Genomic DNA, 6,240 nt, shown 5'->3' on the forward strand with positions numbered 1-6,240 from the left:
TTCCAATGCATCAGTTCTTCACATCAGATTGTCAAAGTATTGGAGCTTCAGCTTTAGCATCAGTCCTTCCAACGAATATTCCAGATTGCTTTCCTTCAGAATAGAGTCCTTGCAGTCTAAGAGACTCTCAAGTGTCTTCTCCAACACCACAGTTCAAAAGCATCAATTCTTCGATGCTCAGCCTACTTTATGGTTCAACTCTCACATCCATACGTGACTATTGGAAAAACCATATCTTTGAGTACACAGACATTTGTCTGCAAAGGAATGTCTCTATTTTTTGGTATGCTGTCTACATTGCTCATAGCTTTCCTTCCAAGGAGCAAGCGTTTTCTACTTTCATGGTTGAAGTCACGATCTGCAGTGATTTTGAAGCCCAAGAACAGAAAGTCTGTCACTGTTTGGATTGTTTTCCCATCTATTTGCCATGAAGTGATGGGACCAGATGCCGTGATTTTAGTTTTCTAAATGCTGAGTTTGAAGCCAACTTTTTCACTCCTCTCTTTCAGTTTCATTAAGAGACTCTTCAGTTCCTCTTTGCTTTCTGCAATTAGGGTCGTGTCATCTGTATATCTGAGGTTATTGATATTTCTCCCTCTCTTGATTCCAGTTTGTATATCTGAGGTTATTGATATTTCTCCCTCTCTTGATTCCAGTTTGTGTTTCTTCAAGCCTGACATTTCACATGATGCAAAGTGAAACTGAAAGTCACTCAGTTCTGACCAACTCTTTGTGACCCTATGGACTATACAATCCATGGACTTCTTCAGGCCAGAATACTGGAGTGGGTAGCCATTCCCTTCTCTAGGGGATCTTCCCAACCCAGGGACCGAGCTGAGAGCTCCTGCATGTTGTACTCTGCATATAAGTTACACAAGCAGGGTGATAATAGGCAGTCTTGACATATTCCTTTCCCAATTTGGAACTAGTCCATTGTTCATCTCCAGTACTGTTTCTTTTTGACTTGCATACAGATTTCTGAGGAGGCAGGTAAGGTGGTCTGGTAGTCCCATCTTGTTAAGAATTTTCCACTTTGTTTTGATCCACACCATCAAAGGCTGTGGCGTAGTCAATAAAGCATAAGTGGATGTTTTTCTGGAACTCTCTTGCTTTTTCTATGATTCAATGGATGTTGGCAATTTAATCTCTGGTTCCTCTGCCTTTTGCAAATCCAGCTTGAACGTCTGGACGTTCTCGGTTCACATACTGTTGATGCCACACTTGGAGAATTTTGAACCTTACTTTTGTAGTACGTGAAATGAGTGCAATTGTGTTAGTTTCATCATTCTTTGGCATTGTTTTTCTTTGGGATTGGAATGAAAACTGACCTTTTCCAGTCCTGTGGCCACTACTGAGGTTTCCAAATTAGCTGGCATACTATGTGCAGCACTTGCGCAACATCATCTTTTAGGACTTGAAACAGCTCAACTGGAATTCTATCACCTCCACTAGCTTTATTCATAGTGATCCTTCCCATGGCCCACTTGACTTCAGACTCCAGGATGTCTGTCTCTAGCTGAGTTATCACACGATCCTGGTTATATTGGTCATTATGATCTTTTTTGTATATCTCTCCTTGTATTCTTGTCCCTTTTTCTTAATAGTTTCCACTTCTGTTAGGTCCATACCATTTCTGTCCTTTATTGTGCCCATCTTTGTATGAAAAGTTCCCTTGGTATATCAATTTCCTTGAAGAGATCTCCAGTCTTTCCCATTCTATTGATTTCCATACCACTTTGGTCTCCACAGAGCTATGAGTTTCAACCATATTTTTAAAAGGCTCTCTTCTTATTTAATTTCTTAAGAACTACCACTTTATTTAGTTTATCTTAATTGTAATCCACTTCCTTGGACACTGTCTTATGTGTCCTCAGTTTCTGATTCATTTTCTGTCACTACCATTTATGATTTTTAGATTGAAACATCTAATAGAACATTCTCAGAAACATGTTTGAAAAGAAGTGGATTAAAGAATTATCAGGAGACTAGGATTTGTGAAAACGTCTGGTGTCTCCACTTAAGACGACTAAAAGCAAGAAGTAATTTTTAGATTGCCTATCTTCTATTCATTTAGTGGTTTTTGTAGGGTTTGATGTTGCTTTGCTCTCTATATCCTATTTCTTGCCTTCTCATTTTGTCCAGTTTTCTGTCTGTGATCTCTGTTTTGACGGCTACAGTAACCTAGATAGTCTTCCTCTGGTGTCTGCAACTTGGTGGGTGAGGTTGGTCCAGAGGTTTGTGCCCTTATCCCCTTGATCTGGGCTTTGATTGGATTACAATGACCAGAGCTTGCCCTGGATATTGAGGGCATCTTCCCAATTGCTCTGTGGTTTTCACTGCCCTCTTTGTGGTGATACCTGCTCTGCTCCCTGGTTGGTGGAATAGAGCCCCAGATCTGTTTCTGAGCTGTTTCTGATCTGTGGTGAGAGGCTGGTGGGATTGGGGCACACCCACTGGGAGAGAAGCCACTGAATATTTCTCCTCGCAAAATATTCTCCATGGGGTGTGCTCTGTGTGTCACCTTTCATGCTCTAGCAAGCTCTTGTGTGATCCTATTATTGGCATTGCTCTTGGCCCCACCCTAAGCATGGGTCACCCTGTTTATTTAATTCATATGTAGAGTACATCATGAGAAATGCTGGACTGCATGAAGCACAAGCTGGAATCAAGATTGCTGGTAGAAATACCAATAATCTCAGAAATGCAGATGGCACAACCCTTAGGGCAGAGAGCGAAGAAGAGTTAAAGAGCCTTTTGATGAAACTGAAAGAGGAGAGTGAAAAAGTTCGCTTAAAACTCAACATTCAGAAAATTAAGATCATGGCATCTGGTCTCAACACTTCATGGGAAATAGACAGGAAACAATGGAAACAGCGACAGACTTTATTTTTTCGGGTTGCAAAATCACTGCAGATGGTGACTGCAGCCATTTAATTTTAAGATGTTTATTCCTTGGAAGAAAAGTTATGACCAACCTAGACAGCATATTAAAAAGCACAGATATTATTTTGCCAACAAATGTCCATGTAGTCAAGGGTATGGTTTTTCCAGGAGTCATGTATAGATGGGAGAGTTGGGCTATAAAGAAAGCTGAGCACTGAAGAACTGATGCTTTTTAACTGTGGTAGTGAAGACTCTGAGTCCCTTGGAGAGCAAGGAGATCCAACCAGTCCATCGTAAAGGAAATCAGTCCTGAATATTCATTGAAAGGACTGTTGCTGAAGGTGAAACTCTAATACTTTGGCCACCTGATGCGAATAAGTGACATTAGAAAAGACCCTGATACTGGAAAAGCTTGAAGAGAGGAGCAGAAGGGGACAATAAAGGATGAGATGGTTGGGTGGCATCACTGACTCAATGGGGTCCCAAAGAGTCGGACACGACTGAGCGACTGAACTGAACTGAATCACTCAGATGAACCGTTGGGAGGAAACTGTAACCAGAGACCTGCTTACAACAGGGCAGTTGGCTTTTCTCTTAGGAAGTGAGTCCAGAAAGAAAGAGGGAGACCGGAACCCACATTGTTGTTTATAACATAACTACAGAAATTACATACCGTTACTCCTGCCAGAATCTGTTGATACACAGATTGCTTCTGTTAATTGTTGTTGCGGCTGCTGCTGAAGTGATTATGTTCTACTTTTGGTCACTGAGGAGACACCCATCTTCACACACTCACACAAAGGGCTTTTGAATTTTCCCCGTTTTTCAACTTGCTGAAAACACCTCAGATTCCCATAGACACCTCTCAAAATTTTTCTCTTTTGCCTTAATTGTTTGAAACACTAGTTAGAACAAGCAGGAAGCAGCTCTGCTCCAGAAGGAATCGAAGAGATTTAAAGGCATGAAAAGGTAGAGAAAGGAAGCACAGCTGGACAGAAGGACCAACAGACCCAAAATTGACAGGAGTGGGGGTGAGGGGAGGCAAGGCTCCGCCCCCACTGGCCCCGCCCCTACGTACCTGTGCTTTTGGCCTCTTCCTACCCTCGACCTTACGACGCCTCTTGTTGGCCGCGGCGTAGCTCACTCACCTTCCTCTGTCATACAGGAAGGAAACCTTTCAAGTGTACAGAATGTAGCAAAGCATTTATCCGTTGCTCACATCTTATTCAACATCAGCGAATTCATACTGGAGAGAAACCTTATAAATGTACAGAATGTGGCAACGCCTTTAATCACACCTCAACACTTCCTGAAAATCAGCAAATGCTTACTGCAGAGAAACCTTATAAATGTACAGAATGAGGCAAAGCCTGTAATCAGAACTCAACCCTTACTCAACATCAGTGAACACATACTGGACAGAAACCTTATAAATGCAAAGAATGTGACAAAGCCTTTATCCATTGCTCACATCTTACTCGACATCATCAAATTCATACTGGTGAGAGACCTTATCATTGTACAGAATGTGGTCAAACTTTTATTCAAAGTTCAAGTTTAACTGCACATCATCAAATCCATACTGGGGAGAAATGATACAAATGTAAAGAATGTGGCAAAACCTTTATTACAAGTTCAAATGTTACTCAACATCACCGAATTCGTATGGGGGACAGACGTTATAAATGTACGGAGTGTGGCAAGGCCTTTATTAACAGTTCTTGTCTTACTAAACATCAGCAAATCCACTGGGGAGAGACGGTATAAATGCACCGAATGTGGCAAAGCCTTTAATCGGAATTCAGTTCTTATTACAGATTTGCAAGTTCATACTGGAGAGAAACCTTATAAATGTACAGAATGTGTGGCAAAGCCTTGAGTCATAGTTGTCATCTCACTACACATCTCCGAACACATGCTGGCGAGTGATGGAATAAGTGATGGAAGATGTTTGCCCTAAACATACATCAGAAAACAAGAGTTTATACAAGAAACCTATGGAAATGTTGTAACAAATATGTAGAAAACTATTTAATCAAAAATCAACTTGAAATAAATTACAGAGATTGCATACTAGAAAGTATTTCATCAATCCTCTTTTCTAAATTTTCTCTAGATGGAGAATTACTGTAGAGAGCAATCCATAGTTAAAAAACAGAAAATGGATATATTAGCCAGGATCGTGAGATAAAGGTTGACAGTTAGAAGGCTACACTTTTAATCAATGTATCTTTCTTTACAATGACTTGATTTAAGATTAGTTGAAAAGCAAAATGAATGTAATTCAATGCTCAAATAATCCATACTATGCTTTGTTTCTAGTGTGAATGAAAAAAAGTTTTTGATGGTTAACGCTTCAAAGATTAGCCTTTTTATGTTGTGTTGCAACCATTTCTATCTATTTTCCATTAGAAGATGAAGGATCAGTTCGGTTCAGTTCAGTCACTCAGTCATGTCCAACGCTTTGTGACCCCATGAACCGCAGCAGGCAAGGCTTCCCTGTCCATCACCAACACCCGGAGTTTATCCAAACTCATGTCCATCGAATCGGTGATGCCATCTAGCCATCTCATCCTCTGTCATCCCCTTCTCCTCCTGCCCCCAGTCCCTTCCAGCATCAGGAGCCTTGAATAGAGGGACCTTTGTTGGCAAAGTAATGTCTCTGCTTTTGAATATGCTATCTAGGTTGGTCATAACTTTACTTCCAAGGAGTAAGCCTCTTTTAATTTCATGGCTGCAGTCACCATCTGTGGTGATTTTGGAGCCCAGAAAAATAAAGTCTGACACTGTTTCCACTGTTTCCCCATCTATTTCCCATCAAGTGATGAGACTGGATGCCATGATCTTCATTTTCTGAATGTTGAGCTTTAAGCCAACTTTTTCACTCTCCGCTTTCACCTTCATCAAGAGGGTTTTTAGTTCCTCTTCACTTTCTGCCATGAGGGTGGTGTCATCTGCATATCTGAGGTTATTGATATTTCTCCCAGCAATCTTCATTCCAGCTTGTGTTTCATCCAGTCCAGCGTTTCTCATGATGTACTCTGCATATAAGTTAAATGAACAGGGTGACAATATACAGCCTTGACGAACTTCTTTTCCTATTTGGAAACAGTCTGTTGTTCCATGTCCAGTTCTAACTGTTGCTTCCTGACCTGCATACAGATTTCTCAAGAGGCAGATCAGGTGGTCTGGTATTCCCATCTCTTCAAGAATTTTCCACAGTTTATTGTGATCCACACACTCAAAGGCTTTGGCATAGTCAGTAAGCAGAAATAGATGTTTTTCTGGAACTCTCTTGCTTTTTCCATGATCCAGTGGATGTTGGCAATTTGATCTCTGGTTCCTCTGCCTTTTCTA

At 41.0% G+C, this 6,240-nt stretch overlaps 1 pseudogene; it reads left to right on the forward strand.

Moving 5' to 3' along the window:
- Positions 1–3,918: 3,918 nt before the first annotated feature.
- LOC113876067 lies at positions 3,919–5,382 on the forward strand (annotated as a pseudogene).
- Positions 5,383–6,240: the final 858 nt, after the last annotated feature.

Source organism: Bos indicus x Bos taurus, chromosome 18 (genome assembly GCF_003369695.1).
Source record: "Bos indicus x Bos taurus breed Angus x Brahman F1 hybrid chromosome 18, Bos_hybrid_MaternalHap_v2.0, whole genome shotgun sequence".
Classification (NCBI taxonomy): domain Eukaryota; kingdom Metazoa; phylum Chordata; class Mammalia; order Artiodactyla; family Bovidae; genus Bos; species Bos indicus x Bos taurus.